Source organism: Centropristis striata, chromosome 10, assembly GCF_030273125.1.
Source record: "Centropristis striata isolate RG_2023a ecotype Rhode Island chromosome 10, C.striata_1.0, whole genome shotgun sequence".
Taxonomy (NCBI): domain Eukaryota; kingdom Metazoa; phylum Chordata; class Actinopteri; order Perciformes; family Serranidae; genus Centropristis; species Centropristis striata.
Window position 1 is genome coordinate 14,551,216 of NC_081526.1, and position 16,939 is coordinate 14,568,154.

The 16,939-nt window shown below is 40.1% G+C and overlaps 2 long non-coding RNA genes across 2 annotated transcripts in view; one reads left to right on the plus strand and one right to left on the minus strand.

The window, feature by feature from the left end:
• The window catches only part of LOC131978599 (uncharacterized), a 29,456-nt gene extending 22,783 nt beyond the window's left edge, over positions 1 to 6,673 (minus strand). Inside the window, exon 1 of the long non-coding RNA XR_009395001.1 lies at positions 6,523 to 6,673. This is a non-coding gene — a long non-coding RNA (uncharacterized LOC131978599). The remainder of the gene's footprint in view (positions 1 to 6,522) is intronic.
• Positions 6,674 to 8,072: 1,399 nt separating this feature from the next.
• Positions 8,073 to 16,899, plus strand: LOC131978597 (uncharacterized). Its single transcript, XR_009394998.1, has 5 exons — positions 8,073 to 8,624; positions 10,715 to 10,835; positions 11,304 to 11,422; positions 12,135 to 12,345; positions 16,774 to 16,899. It is a non-coding gene; the product is annotated as an uncharacterized LOC131978597 (long non-coding RNA).
• The last annotated feature ends 40 nt before the right edge of the window (positions 16,900 to 16,939 follow it).

Below are 16,939 nucleotides of genomic sequence, written 5' to 3' on the forward strand. Positions count from 1 at the left end.
TACACAGCTCTCTGTGGTACTTTGCTGCCTATATCCCTGAATTAAATCAGGCATTACAAATGAGCAGAGTGAGAAAATTATTCCTACTTTTCTCACTGTAGAGGTGAATTTTAACCTCGAGAAAGCCACCTGCCTGCTGGTGGTTGGGGGTAGAGTCACGGGTAGGATTAGGGTTAGACACAAAAAAATTTTGTTAGTTTAAACTGATTTTCTTGTGTTTGAGCCGGGAAACCTCATACATGCATTTTAGCCCCACAGTTCTTTTGTTATAATCTTTTTTTCTTTTCTTTTTTTACTACATCTAACCATACCCCTACCAGGACAGGTGGGTCTTAAAAGGTTAACCCTTCTAAAATCCGCCTGCTTGTCAGTAGATAGGGGTAGACCAAAAAGCTTTGTGCTTTTTGAACTAATGTAGTTTAAATTGTGTTTTAGCCACATCCCGCACAAGCACATTTCCAGAAACTAGAAGTTTTTTTGCCCCTTCAGTATTTCTCTCATAAGCTTTTGGTCGAGCCCATACCCTTAAGCAGGCAGGTGGGTCTAGCCAGATCTACCTCAACTGTGCTGTGTCAGCGCCAGAGAAAGGTCTGACTGCCCCCATAATCATCCTGCCATAGGGGAAAAACACTCTGGTTTGTTTGTATTTCTTTAAAAGAATCATTATCGTCTTGGGCGACGTTACGCTCTCGATGCAGCGACGGTGACCCTGCAAAATATCTAGCAGAGGTAGCGGAACGGGAGGAAAATTGTGCATGAGAGACGCAACCAATTGCAGGTTTATATCAACAGTCAACATCAGATGACTCAGACATAGTTTTAGGAGGTTAACCTCTTGAAACCCACCTTTAGACTAAAAAGGTGGGGTTTTGACTCATTTTTTGTTACATGCATTTAGGCCCCATGGTCTGTTATAACCTTTGGCTCAAATTTCTTTTTTGGTCTAACCCTCCCACTACCTCTAACCCTATGGTGGTGAGTGTGTTTTAAGAGGTCACAATTGTTATCATTATAAATATACTTTGTTTCAATCCAAAATATTCAATACTAAACAATTTAATTGTGTAGAAAAAAAACCCCATGCTCTTCAACTCTTCAAAGTAAATATCAGCATGTGTAAAATCAGCTAATATTTGGAGATATTTTGCAGTGTATATCAGAAGACAATTCCCTGTGAAAACAATACATGCATATAAAAGTCCGGCAGTCAAATGAGCAGCACCCTGTAACAAAGTTTAAGAGACTACAGGCATACTACATTAACGTGGCCTATTCCCTCGTCTTGGTCCTTAGAGAACACAATGAGCCCCACTGAGAACTCCATACTAGAGAGAGACTCTCCATTGATGTCTCCTCGGCTCCCCTCCCCCTCCCTCTATGAGACATCTGTAGCAGCTGCCCCCTTGTGCTCCTGTCAGCAGGGCAGAGTGTGTGTGTTTGCGTGTGTGTATGTGCTGGTTGAGGTGGGGTTGGCTGGGGAGGTTAGTGTGGGGCGTGTTATGACACCTCCCCCTTTGGAGGGGTCTGGCCCGCACACTTGTGGGACATCACATTTATCAATGGCTAATAGTCACGAGCAGGTCACCCTGAAAACACAACAGAGACCTTTGACCTCTTTTTAGCACAAAGGCTGTGAGGTCGTCACGTTAGCCCCTGGGCGATATACAGAAGCGCACCAACGCACACACAACTTTTTTACATGTAAATTTGCCATCAGGAATCATGATAAATATATTTTTTCATAAAATAAAAAAGCAAAAGCAAAAAAGTGACTTTTATAGTCCGAATCCTGCTAAACAATATCACTTGCATGGCCATCAAGTCCAGATATTACAGCACAAGAAGCCCTTTTTATTTACTCTCTATATACCCTTACAGACATTCTCACACATAGAAAATCAAATTAAGTGAGTTTAATTCATAGAGTAGTCAAAAATTACATTACACAATTAAGGGGAAAAACTCAACTGGCTGCATTAGTAATGGGGGAGAGAATATGTGTTTAGTAGCAGAAATAGACGGCAAGCTGAGAAGAATTGCACCACTAAGAAATGTTTAGGTTTGAGACTTCACATGAAACATTTTTTTTAATGTTAAATAGCAAAGGAATCAGAAAAAAACAGCCCTGTAGAGACTGAGAAAGCTGTGTAGTCTGCCAACACAGAGCCGTCAACGACAAGAGCAGCTTGATTTCTCTACAAATTATGTTTTCTAACTCTGTTATGCCACCATCTATGAGGTTTTCTATTTTCATATGTATTAAATGCTAAATATTTCCCAGACTAAATGTGGACTACATGTGCCGAAAAAAACAAAACAAAACAGGAAGCTGTGACATGAAGCAATACCATTTTACCAATAACCTCAGAAACATGTTCCACTGCATCCAAGGCACAGGTTTGAGTGTTTCATACGTTATCCATTAAAAATAAATGTTAATGTTATTTTTGGGACAGGTCTAAATCCCAAAACAAACATTGTTTATGTTGCTTCCTGTCAAGTCGTAATTCTTTTTTAAATTTATCTTGACGATTGTCCACACCCCTCGCTTTTTTTTCTTTCTTTATTGAGGCAGACTGCTGAGAGGGATTACAGAGGAGGCTAAACACAAGCAAGACCTAATCCTAGGCATGCAGGGTTACAAAAAGGCCTCGAAGAATAAGTTTTGGAAGCCTGATGTTAACGGTGATATTTTTGCCGGAAGATGGTGATTGAGGCTATTTTACGCCTATACTCTTTATCTCAAAATGTGATGATAATTGTGCAAAAATAAATAAAAAGTTAGACAAATAAATAAAGCCAAGTACGGTCTGAACTGCAGCTTCACCACAGGATTAGAACTCTCCACTGAGACCCGGATAGAAAAAAATGTAAATAAATTATTAAAGTGCAATTTATTCAAAATACTGGATTTAAAAGAATCTGGTGACAGATGTACTCCTAACCAATTACGATAAAAAAAATACATCAACAAGTCTCAGAAGACTTCTCAGTATCTGCAAGGCCAATAGACTATTTGCAAATTTATTTACCGCAGTATCATTCTAACATTATGTGAGCTCTAGTGACATTTAAAAGACTAAAAAAAAAACGCATCCCACGAGACTGTCCGACAAGATACTTTTAACAGATTTTTCATACAGGATTATGCAAGTTCTAGCCTATGCATTTTTCTCATTTTGTCTATTACATTTAGCTCAATCTAGACTCATGCTGTGTTTAGATCATGGCACGCAAGAACATTTTCTAGTCCAAAGAGCATTTAAAAACCACTAAAGCCTCCAGTGGATTTCCTAAATTGCATTCATGAGTGTCGTACAGCATGCCTCTGCTCATACTGTATGAATATCAGCAAGATAATGTTAAGTTTTAGTGTTTGTTTTCAGTCTTGCCCAAAGTCTGTGTCCAGAAACAATAACTAAGTGATACGTTTTGCACTTGTAGATTTTAAATCTCTGTGCCGCATTTTAACACACATTTGACACCCTGGAAAGACTGGACGCAAAGTGACTGCTGCAAGATGAGGATGACAACAAAGCACATAAAAATACACAGCCCTCTAATTTACTTTCCATTTATAAGCATATAATATGCTTGTGAGGTGTCAAGTCATTACGTTATCTAATTAAGACTCCATTGTTAGTATTGTTGTTTTGATAACAGACTAAGTGTTAGATTTATATTAGTCGCCTGATGTCATTTAGGTGATGCTAAAAACCAGAATGTTTCTTCACATTGGACTGTAGTTCTACAGCTAAAGTCACTAAACAGTCTCTAGGTATATACTATATATATTATAGGTCATTATATATATTGTTGTTTGCTGAAATAAAAGTGAGATGACTGCTTATATTTTTCTTAAGTGCACTGAGATAATTAAAGGCCAATATTCATCAAAACATTATGCCAATATGCCAATATTGGCATATGCCAATTATATTAAAGGGATAGACTCCTGGCTGCTTGTATCTGCATGTTTTTAATGATTTCTCATGAAAAAAAGTGTCCTGATTAAAAAAAATACTGCATTCTTATAGTATAGTAGTGATGTTTTTTTTTACCATACTCAGGTATGGCTGTAACTAATTTTGCACTGATAATTTTAACGTAATTTTGTAGAGAAGAAACATTAAATACAATTACATTTTGAAAAATAAGGAGAGTACTGTCTACAGGAATGATCAATTGCTTGTGCTGCTTGAAGTGCTTAACATTTCTTAATATACAATGAAAATAAATTTTAAAAATTGTACTTTCAATGTAAATAAGGTGCCAGATTGCACAATAGGCATCAAAGTATAGCTTATTTGTAAAAAAAAAAAAAGTGCTGGGATGGATCTCCCAGATCAACAACAGACAGTCCAGACTAATAAATATTATTAATGTTTGTTTATTAGCTGGCCTCTGGCCTCCTGTCATTTGGCACAAGTGGCCCCTGAGCAAAGCAAGTTGCCTGTCTCCGGTCCTACATTTATTATAATTGTACAGTCTAATATACTACTACTCCTCCTGCTAGTTATTATAAAGCAATGATGCAGCTATAGTCACAAGGCAGCTACATTTAATTGCAATATTTCAAACTAAACGCAATTCAACATCCTTTTTTAACAACATCTCTCACTGAAAATAACTTTGCACACAGTTACAATGTTATAATTTCATCAAGTCAGAAGACAACACACACAAGTAAGTGCCATGGGTCCGTTTGAGTCCACTAGGATGTAAGTGCTATCAGGCAGTGTATAAGGACATGGCAAATAGTGCATTAATGTTTTTTACCCCATCCATGTAGATTATGTGTGAAGGAGTTCCTTCTTTTGCAGCAGCTTTGTTTATTTGTTTGAGCAAATATGTAGCAGAGGGTCTCCCTGGACATTTAAAAGTTGACAGCAATTTCACTGACTGATAAGATAACTGAGCAAATTTGCATCTATTTTTTTTTTTTTTTTTACTCTGAGGGCAGGGGGAGTGATGACAGGAGACGTATAATCTCTTCTTTGACAGCTTTTGGCTACAACGCTGGTGCATGAAAACTGGACAGTATAATCACTATTCCTCTCTCAAATCCACACTACAAAAGATGTAGGTGTTGCAGTATATATACTTCTGTTATAGAACAAGATATCACTATTTTTCACTGTAGAAACACTTGAATATTTTATCCACCATTGAAGGGGAGTTTAGGGGGAGTTTTTCCTTATCTGAATCAAGTGTCCAAGGACAGAGGAGGACTGTAAAGCCCCTGTGCCACATTTGTGATTTGTGATATTGCCTATATAAATACCCTCGGGTTGATTTAATTGACTTGTCTAGACATCTTGGAGGATCAGTAAACATTTACGGAGTAGGCTGTTGCTGAGAAATTTGGTGTATGTATGAAAATTAAACAGGAGCCTCCTAAGTGCTACACAGCCAAGCAGTATTTTAAGCACCCAAACTGGAAGCACAATATTGACTGATACTTACATTTTCCATCGACATTCTGGAGGTTATATATGAAATTATAGGTTACCTGACTGTACCTGCAGTGTAATGACACGGTTAAAACAGTGTTTGAGGTACACAGAGCAGCATCTTGCTTATATATGAGAGTAAACAGCGTGTGGAAATGCTTTTAACTCTAAAAATCCACACTTTGAAGCCTCCAGAGACAAACCTAATCTACTCATTGTCCTGTTTCTGGACTACAAATTGAAAATCCCTGCGGAAGTCCCTCCCCCTACAGTCCACTGTTGTACCTCGATGATGTAACCACTTTCCAAATATAGCGTGTTGCTGATGGCGGAGCGGCTCCCTGATAGGCCGAGGCCGCTGCCAGTCAGTGTGACGTCACCTGCGATCGTGTTATTATTGTAAACAGCCCGCCTGCTCTCCACCGACGCTCTGTGCCGAGCCGACTACTCCATCCAGTCCTTTGTTCATGCAGCGAAAACACCGACGCGACAAAGCGCGGTGCCCGTCCGCCCAAAGCTGCGGATCAAAAACACCTCAATGCAAAGTTAGACACGCCGCCTCACATCATGACACCGCGGCTGGTTCACGAAATGATCGCAACTGCTGCTCATGTTGGGGACATGTTTGTCGATCAGGATCTTCATGCAGCCGGCGACGGCTCAAGGCTGCTGCTGCATGAATAACAATAATAAACTGGAAGCCTGTCAATGCACATTTACACATTTAAACCTTCTAAATAAAGCTTGTTTACATTCATAAAAACTGATTTCACGTTAGATGAACTATACAAAGAGTCTTTTACACTGACAGGCTCGTTGTCGGTGCCTCCTAAATGTCATTTTGAAGCCAGCATGCACCTCGACATCCCTTACTGTGAATATAAAGGCATTTAACTTAAATTCTACCCCGTCTATTCGACATTACAGGGACTTTACTTTGTGCCCCGTGTCGCAGAGAATCGACCAAAACGACTTTTATTGTTGCACTCACTGACACCACACGGCAACTAGTCGAGAGGTCACACAGCAAAAGTTGAAATGACTCCACTGAATGTTTAATGGCACTTACTCGACAAGCCTGGACGCCTTTTCGGAGTGATCGACTGCATCTCTCTCGCTGCCAGCCGGCCGAACTGGGTGACACCACCTCCCCTCGAGCATTTCCATCCAAGGCAAGTTGACAACAAGCTTCCATTCTCCGACTAAGTGCAGTTTCAGCAAAGCTTCAAGGAAGTTGTTTCTTTTGTTCCAGTATTTTTTGGTTGCGTCAATGTTGCGAAAAGAGGAGGAGGGGGAGGCGGAGCGGTGGATACGGAGAGCGACCGAGGGAGAGAAAGAAAAAAAAGGAAAAACATCTGAGCGCACCATAGGCTAGTTCGCACGCCGCCTGGCCATTAACGCACAGAAAACCCCTCATCCAAATCCGCGATAAACTCGACTCATCAGCTCAGCTCACGTGTCCGGGACGACCAGCATCCCTTCAAAGTGAAACAGACTGTACGGTGCCCGGGTTTGATAGGCTATCCAAGATCAGGCTCGGTGCGCCCAGTGCGCGCGTATAGAGGAGCTGATACATTTGCACTGCCCGGCTCGCCAACTTGGATTTCTTCACACTAACTACCGGTTCCGAATCGTGTCCAGGCTTCCTTGCTTTGCTTTCAATGGCGCTCACAGTCTGTTACTCCACCGAGCCAGAGCGCATGCAACCTACACGCCTTTCGACTTCAAACTCTGCTAGTTCCCGGACAGTGCAGGGCGGTAACGTAGATGTAACGCGTTACAATCAACAAGGAGCAGGAGTGTTAGAAACATAGGATTTCCGTCCAATTCAAAACAATCCGCTGTCACATAAATCCATCTCCCATTCTGCGTAAAGCTGAGATGAAATTGAGTAATTATCCCCTCCACCAATTCCTTTTATTGGCAGGTTAGTGTAGTCTTTGTCACACAAAAAGTTTAATTTCTCTCACTGGAAGCAGGTTTTATCAAACAAAGACAATTTGGGCACCACTACCAGGGCAGGTAATTGGATTTCCTGCTTTCTGACGGTTCAAACACGAGCGTAAAGCGACTCAACAAGTAGAGTAACGACTGAGGCGTTTTGCCCTCATGTTGCAGAAAAAGTGTAGCATAAACAGAGTACTCTTTAGTGTAACGAGGCCGTCAGTGTTCCTGGAAGCGGCGGGAGGGAGAGCTGAGACGGCTTACTATGCAGAAATAGGATCATGTTGGTTCATCGGATAAAAAGGTGAGCGCCGCGCCGCTGTTACAGTAGCGTTGCGTCAGGAAGTTGTTGGTGTCAGTGAAGTCACCATCAAGACGCCCTTCTCTCCATCCAGCCTGATAGCTGTCTATATATAAGTGCTCACCACAGAGCGCGGACATCATCTCTATATCAGATCAAACGCTGCCTTCAGCTCCTAAATGTCCTTGAAAATATTTTGACCTCACTGCGCCAGAGGCTGCAAAAAATGTTTGCTACGATAGAAATAAAAAGCTGCGAGGAGGAAGTACATTTCAAAGGTTGCACGTGAATTAAAATACTACTGTGGGGGGGGGGCACAATCTAATGACCGCGTTAGCTTTATGACAACAAACGAACTAAGAGGATTTGTAAAAGGAGCTCCTTAAAGATATTCATACTGTACACACACTGTAGGCCTGAACTCCCGGCCTGGTGTTTATATCCAAACTTTTCAGAAGCTTTAGAACATTTAAGTGTTAACAGTAACACAAAAATAAAGGCCTTGGGAGGCTAATTTTGGGAGATTCCACAAAAGCAACTCCACAATACCCTCCCAGGCTGAGTGTAAAGAAAGCATTAGTAAGCGTGGCTTGGAGCAGTAACACTGTACTCATATTCTGCATGCGTAAAAGACACTGCACACACTTGGCTACTTCTGGCAATGTGCAAATTCTGATGACAAACATTTCGTAGTAGATTTAAGTAGAGATGTAATTTGAAACATGATAATAACTTGCACAATTGTACCATCTCCTTTAACAAGGGGAAAGGGTGAAGCTCGATAGACAGAGAGTAAAAGATGGTGTTTGTTCTCAGAAGCATCATTTCGAAAGGTTTTTCTTTATCAGCAATCTAACGAGAAGCCAATTAACTGACTCCTCATCACTGTCCAACATGAACTGCGCCCACACTCCCTAAATGACAAGGTGAGTATATTTTTAACATTTGGTTCAAAACAATCTTATGCACATTTAGAAAATACTTTCATGAATGTTTGCTTCATACTTTCTCTCTGTAACAGCAGGTGCACACCGTAAGGCAACTTATCCCTTAATGTTTGTACTGCAAAGTGACATAAATAAAGCAAAACATAGCTTTATTGTAATATTTTCCATCCCACACGTACCAAATACTGTTACTCATTAGTTATTTTTACACTTAGTGAGTGTTTTTAGAGCTCGTCTGCAGCATCTTATGAGGAATCTATTTGGAAACTGCAATAAAATATATGCAGTCTTTATTGAGCATGTAGATACTTCGACGTGTAAGGTGATTATGTGATGAAATGCTGATATCCGGTTTTCTTAATATAGAAAACACTTGACTTTTTTTCTTTCTTTGAGAAAAAATAAATCTTACACTGAAATTTTGACTTTTACTGAGTAACTATTAAATGATCTGCGTCCGATATTTCTAATGGTAAAATGACAAATATTGCATTATGATAAACAGAATTGTATTAACACATTTTGTTTGACAGGACTGAAAAAACGAAATAAAGTTTAAACGTGCAGCTGATAAACCAGCCTGACAAGTCCCAATGCACACATAATAAAATAGTATTTGCTATTAATTACTCATATTGACTGTGTGTAACCGGTAACCTACCTTTATGTTCTTGTGCGCAAATTAAAGTGATCAACTGACAGGAAAAGTCATTGTTCAGACGCTCTCTCTCTCTCTGCGCGCGCGTGTGTCTTTGGGAGTGTCACGCTCACAGTTATGCAGCACTATTTGAATATTTGCCCGATGTGTGGGCTGATGCACAGTCAGAATGCAAAGAAGAAACAGTAAACAGGCACAATAATCTGATGGGCTGCGGTTCCCCCTTAAAGGTCATCGATGAAGAACGAGACTTGCAGCGAGAGCGCCAAAATAGTTGTGGAGAGATTAAAAAATAATAATTTCTGCTTTTAAATCTCTCCCCCCAAGCATTTTCTAATAAAAAAACCTCATGTTGCTCAAGAGAGTTGAGTCTCTCTTTCTGTTTGTGACTTCTTAAAATTATGACAGCTGCGCGTAAAAGTCACCTTCTAAACCTTTTTGCGTAACTTCGAGTTTGCACATGGACCAGGTCTGACCTCTCCTTTCTCAGAGTGTTTAGAAAAAGGTGCCACGTTGCTTTTGCATGAACAGTTAACACAATTTCATGCACATTTAGCGCATCTTCATTTGCACATGAGAGATGGATTAATAATATCTAACTTTGGACGCAGGGTTTTGCAGTCACAGTTTGGAGTGTCTTTTACAAAAACAGGAAAAAGCGATTAAATATAATGCGACTGGATCCAAATCTTCCCCCCTTTTTGCGCTTTGAAGCAGTCGTTCACAAAATGTTTTTGACTTTTTCATCGATTATCTGAATTATCTACAGCAATTTCATCATGACCAGTTGCGCAAGAGCGGTTGGACAGTTATAAAAAACACATACACCACACCTTTTGTTTGACTTAGTTTAGATATTTAGAATATGAGCAGCAACTGAAAGGTCATATTGTGTGGGAGGAATGTATATGACTCAAAACGAAAAAGTCAGGAGCCTGTTTGTTTGTGTGGTGTGTGACACACTGATACAAATCATCTGAGCTGCTCAGCATTGCTGCAGCTTTTAAGACTGAAAATAGATTATTAGTTATGCGTAAATTTGAAAAACAGTCACACATTTAAACGTTTTTCCTAAATAATCGGTGTCGAAACAGCCTCATACGCACCAGTTAAGTCAAAAATACAGCATGTGATGGCTTCTGGGAGATTTTCTTTCAAATTAAATTAGACATTTAGATCACAAAGATTTTGACGATCGCACTTCATGTGACAGCCATGCTCTCCACTCGTGCTATAGAGTGAAAATGCACTGCCAGCATGCAAACATAATCAGTGTCACTCTGTCAATGGTATCCTTGTCAGCTGCGCGAGGACGCATCGAAGATCAATGATGTTCACTCAATTAACCTGATGGATAAAATGTCAGGGGAGGTTATGGATGTGTGAAGCTCTTTTTTCTTCCTTCTCCGAGTGAATATGTTTACGACTGTTGTGTCTATACGACGCCCGGAGAGGAGACAGTGGGTGAGGCCTGTCCCTTCTAAAGCACCCTGTGTCCAGAGCAGAACTAGGTCAACGGAGACCGCTGGTTGGTGAGTTGGAACGATGCTGCTCTCTCACACACACAGGAAAGAAAAGGAGGGAGAAGAGGAAAAAAAAGCAGGAGAAGAAAATCCTTGCCTTCGATTGAGGGATAATTAGAGACTGTTTGACCTATTTGTCCCCTTAAATAAACCGTTGGCCATTTAGTTTGGAGTAAGCCCTTCACTGTACCCCTCCAATTATGCTTTTTTTTATGGCAAATTGCCTGACAAAGTTCAGAGATCTCCCCCATTCTTTTCCCTGTCACAGCTTACATTCAGGGCTCAAAAAGCAGTCAATTATTACTTAGCATTTGCCATAATATAAAGCAGCAGGGTGTGTTGAACGGTCAAGCTTCAGTAAAGATAGTATGTACGGGGGAAAACGGCAACTGAATGAGAAGGCAGGGATGTTTTTATGCTCTATTGTTCTGATTGGTTGTTGTACTGATTGACGTTTGTTCCACTAATCATGTGCAGATAAGGTGATGCCACACGGCGCAGCTCTAATTATCGCCAATTAAGAGAGTGTCAGCAGCAGGCAGAGGGAAGCTCTGGCTTTGGGACTTAAGTTGTGTCGGTGTGAAGTGCATTGTTAGGTAAGAAAAGCAGTATGAAAAGAGTATGAATGGTCTTTCTGTCATTTCTGTTTGAAATAAAGTTGAAGAGAGAGAAGTAGTTAACTTGTAATTTAAAAAGGTATTTTGTGAGCTTTTGAAAATCAAATCATAGCATTTTTTTAGTAACTTTTGAACACAATGCATAAAAAATATGGGAATTAATGCAGTCTAATGCCATTAATGGCATGGTGCTGAATACTAAGTAGGGTTTGGTGTGCATCTAACCTTAATTCAAAGGTTTCAAAATCATACATTTTGTTAATAAAATGCTATTAGTTCCTGTTCATGCTATGTATATGAGTCAAGATAGATAATGTTATATAATTTGGGTTATGGTAGTTGTTCTTGAACCTATAGGGTTAACTACATTTACAACCCTGATAAACAAACGTTGTGATGCTGTGTAAAACACAAGTCAGATCAGAATGCAGAGTGTATGTTTACAAAAACAAAAGTATGTGTCTATATGAACATGAAGTATATTATCTTTGTACAGTTTTAAGTTGAATATATGACAAATAGGAGAAACAGCTGGACCATACATCTGTCACAGAAAAACAGTTCCCTATCTGGAGCTAATCAAACGGATAGTCATTAACAATCAGTTCATGCTTGCAAGCAGGAAATTTGGCTGAAACAAGAAGGCGTGATGTGATGACCTCTATACATCCTTTTGCCTTTCACCATCCAGAGGCCACTCCAAGTACCGATCCTCTTCACCACCCTGAGACCAGTATTAAAGCACAGCTCAGTAAAGTCAATGCTACAATGGGCCAAGATGAACATTGTCAACCTGATATTTCCCCAGAAAGGTCACAGCTCATGGTCTTTCTGAATACTAGCGGCAACGACACTCAACAGGGAGGGAGGAGCTGAGAACTCCAGTCATGTAAGCAGTGCAGGTAAAGTTGTGTTTGTTGAATATCCCACTGATGTTAGAAAGGTGCTACTTAAAGTCCTATTTAAGAATTAAGCCATTGGAGTGGACCATCCTACTTTATACAGTGGTCGACGATAAGGCCTCAATGGACACCTGGAGGAGTTGATTCTCTGTACATTAAGACGGGACATGAATATCCTTCATGCAGATCCTAAGAAGGTGTTCATTATTCAAAATGCTTTCACTGCTGGGGCTTTAGGACTAGCACAACACAGCCACATATTTCAAAAACTTGCACCAGATCCCAACAAAACCAGGAAACAACCTGCTTCAAGAACAAACAGCGTGGTTCAACATAGATGGCTGCATAGATGATATGCAACAGCCCTTCTGAGGATAATGGACATGCCACAACTAAAGCACTGCCAAAGGCAACTTTACCACAGCTAATGGGCATGGAAGAGAGACTTGAGAAAAGCACTGAACTTACGGCTGCCTATTAGGTCGAGATTGCTAACACGGACAACGCTAATGCTAGAAGCCTCTGTCATGTTTCATCAGGTGCACTTGCTTCAAGAGGATAAGTCCCTTCTCAGATTTCAGGTTTTGTCACAAACAAGACAGCCCACAAACTATCTTTGAATGAAATGTCTTCCCTTTGAGAACATTTGCAGCCCGTGCGGTACGACATTTGCCCTGAAGAAACACATTCTTGACCATAGCTGGCCAGAGAAAGATGCCACAGATGTATTGAGAAGTCAGTTTACCTGTGGGCTACGATCAGACTGCAAAAAACATGGCTCCACCACGAGTGGACTCTTCATCCACACACCTTTGTACAGACGTGGCAGCTATTGCTCCACATAAAGCCATTGTTACATTTTTTTCTCTTTCTCCTCATCCTTCTTCTCGTTATCATCTACTCATAAGTTCGCGGGCCTCCACCATAAACGTTGACCTCCACATTGACTTCCATTCACAGCGTTCTGTGTGTGACGTCATTGTTATTGCACTTCTGAGTCAGTTCACACTGGAGTCTGTTGTAGGCCACATTAAAAAATTATGTCAACAACAAAACAAACTCCTGAAAACGGAACTAACTTCTTCATAGTCTTTATAACTTTAGGTAGGTTCCTACTTTCCCCCACTCCAGAGTTTGACTCTACTGTACAGTTGATCTGCATGGGTGTTAGGCTCAGAGCTAGCATGGCTCCCTGTCACCCATTCACCAAACTGCTCATACAAATTGATGACATCACCCTGGAACAGAAAGGGTGTTTGCAGAAGGCACAGGAAATGCTGGGTTCTGTGAGGCCGAGAGGCAGTTTATGATGGACCATAGAAACAGAATGAGAGTAAAACAACATTGTACCGTAGCCATTGCAACTGGTTAACTTCCATACAATACATCGGCAAAATAGCTAGCTAACTAGCCAGCTGTCAACTAGTTAGCTGTCTTGCTACATCCCCCATACTTTCATGATACACTGGTAATAGAAAATATTACCTCGGTGATTCTGCTACTTGCCACAATTTGGAGCCAAGATAGATAATTTGCGTGGTTATACACTTTGGGTTGTGGTACTTGTGGTTAAACTATTCTTTGCTATATTTTTGCCACTTTGGCTGTTGAATTAATTCAGTAAAAAAGGGACATAGTTATCCTTTCTTCTGTAACTTGTGTAAAAGCTTATTTTATGCTGTGGTTCAACATGCTGTATATTTGTAAAGACCTTCGATATTTTACAATAATAAAGTAACAGTTCAAGTGGAAAGTGTGTGATTCAAGAAACAGTGCCTGTAGCGATTCAACTCTCCACATCAGCACAAATAGTAACCTTGAGATATTTTTCAATGACAAACTAGATTGAATTAGCATGTTTCTAATGTGCTTCACAGTACAAATAAAGTGTATGAATACCACTGTAATGGAATTACATAGAAATGAACAACTAGTTCAAAAGGTAAGAATAATTTAAATTTGATATAAGGTAATAAAACAAGATATTAAAGATATTTTTTCATGAGAAACAAGTTGGTGTATGTTACTCAGCAGAGGCTTATAGTAAAGGCACTATATGTTCAACATTTCTGTAGTTAAGCAAATATTACAGGTGAATAGGTTTTTTTTAAAGTAATATATATATATATATATATATATATATATATATATTATCAAACTTCCCCAATTGATCAATTATATTGAGTGTTATTTTTTGTTGTATAAGTTTTCTGTAATGTTACATTTAAACATGCAAATTAGGCATTATCTAATGCTAACGTAAATTTAGATGATTTAGATTTAGAAAAAGTGAATTTAGTAGAAATAAGATGCCAAAATAACAACTAAATGCATATTTTGGATGATTTCTTTCCTTTAGTCTGAAAGAAGACAAGCAGAATAACCTAAAATCTCAACATTGACCATCGCATGAAAAAAAACACGTTTTTGCTTTTGCCTGTAGTGTCTCACCTTAACAATATTCGCAGTATTAGCGATTGAAATTCTTCCTCTCCCTCTTGTAACAACCAGTCAGGCTCTGACAGAGATTCCCCATGTTGTCACTGAAGGCCATGTCTCATTGAGCCTTACAAGCCATTAGTAAAATCTCAACAGCAAAGCTTATCCCTGTGGAGGTGAGTTTTCTTTACGTGGACAGAAGTATCATAAATGTATAATTGTAACACAGAAAGACATTGCAAAGAAGCGGGGATGCAGTGTAACAGAGCTTGAAGCAAATTAATGAATTTCCGTCACATAAATTGCGAAACTTGCTATCTTGTATCTAGTGCATGATTATGTAATGTAGATAGAAGAACCTGACACAAGCTGACAGGAAGTCAAACACACGTAGACCCCTCAATACAGCATGACTGTATGCACAAAGGGTGTCCCATATTCACAGACTGCTTATGGGCTGGTGTCCATAGGGACAGCAAGTGTTCCAGTGATAACTTCCCTGTCCTACCCTGCTCAGTCTGTCAGCACAATGGGAAATCAACAGGTAACTTAGCGACCTGGGCCAAACACATTTTCCACAGAAAACCTCAACACAAAGGCTAATCACAGTACTATATGATCCCTTTCTGTTGACCTACAAAGGATCACCATAACTCAGATGCATGCAAACTTAACCTACCTGAAGAACTGGATAAAACGAAGAGGCTGCACTTGAATCCCGTTTCCTCTTTTATTCCCAGTCGATAGCCGGACTCAGGCACCATTTGCATGCTTACAGTATGTGTGTGTGTGTGTGCAAGAGTGATAAAGGCGCAGAGAGAAAACACACGGAAGTGACCAAACATATCAACTGTTGGAGGGCTTCAGCTGGTGCCTCATGAGTGAGGCCTATGACTAAGATCGGAAGAGAGTAGGAGTGTGCCTGTGCCAATGTTGCCATACCAATACTGCAGGGAGAAAAAAAAGAAGAAGGTTGGAAAGAGTGGATGGTGATTGGACCGGGCATGGATACACCAAATAAGACCAAAAATAGGCAGTGTGTGTGGAGTAGGTTGGTAGTGTAAATCACTCTCGTTTATGTAAACATTTACATTTTGATGAACACTTTGACCCCCTCGAGCAAAATTATACACACGTGTTGTGTGAGTGTTGTTCATACATTATGTACAGTATCTGTGTGAATGCATATCTATGGTTGTGAATTATTAACTTATTGTGTTCATCAGATAATCTGCAGGATGTGCTATTTGAAAAAAAAAAATCAGGGATGGGATAGCATGCAAGCTTTTCTTCCTACAAAACACAACCTAGAGTGTAGGGACTTAAAGGGGAAGTAATCACTAAACTCGCCTGCTTCCTCTTCTCTCTTCTAAGTATATCTTCCTTGTTAACTTTGTTGGACAAGTTGTTGCACTAAGCCAACTTTTCTAGTTGTAAGAAGTGATTTTAAGAGGCTCTGAAAAAGTACAAGGCCATGTAAATGTGTGTAGCCGGTGCCCCTGCATCACATCTCTGCTGTTGTTTATTGATACATGGCTGTGAGTAATATCCCCGCCAAGAATAGATGCTGGTGAGAGCAAAAAGAGAATGTCGCAGCTTCATCTTTGCTGGTTATTTTATTTGATTATCCCTGACCAAATTTTTCCTCCATTGTGTGGACTCACACCCTCACATCACGACGAGCCCTCCCTCATTCCCTTCCTATCTCTCATCCCTGCTCCTCTCTGTCCCACACTACATGCCTCTCTATTTATACAGTTGAGTCAGTTTGCTACTGACAGCAGCGAGCGATAAGGAAGATTGAATCATCGTGTATTAAAAAACACCAAGCTTTCATCTATCAATACTGTCTTAAAAGGAAACCCTGAGTGTTGCTGGCAGTTCTTCAAAGTATTTAAAAGATATGGCAAGCTACAAAGAAAAGAGGGCATAATCATAACCTTGCTATCAAATAAATATGGTTTTATTTTATTATTATTTTTTTTTTAGAAAGAAAGCATCGCTTCATGCCAAGTGGAATGTCCTCAGCATCGGCAGTGGCTCCAGAGAAGGAGAGGTGTATCACTTCAGCAGGATACTGGTCCATAGGTGTCTGGTTTCAGATGGCAGGCATGCTGGGAGCACAGTGTGGAGCACAGCACAGCCAAGTGGACAA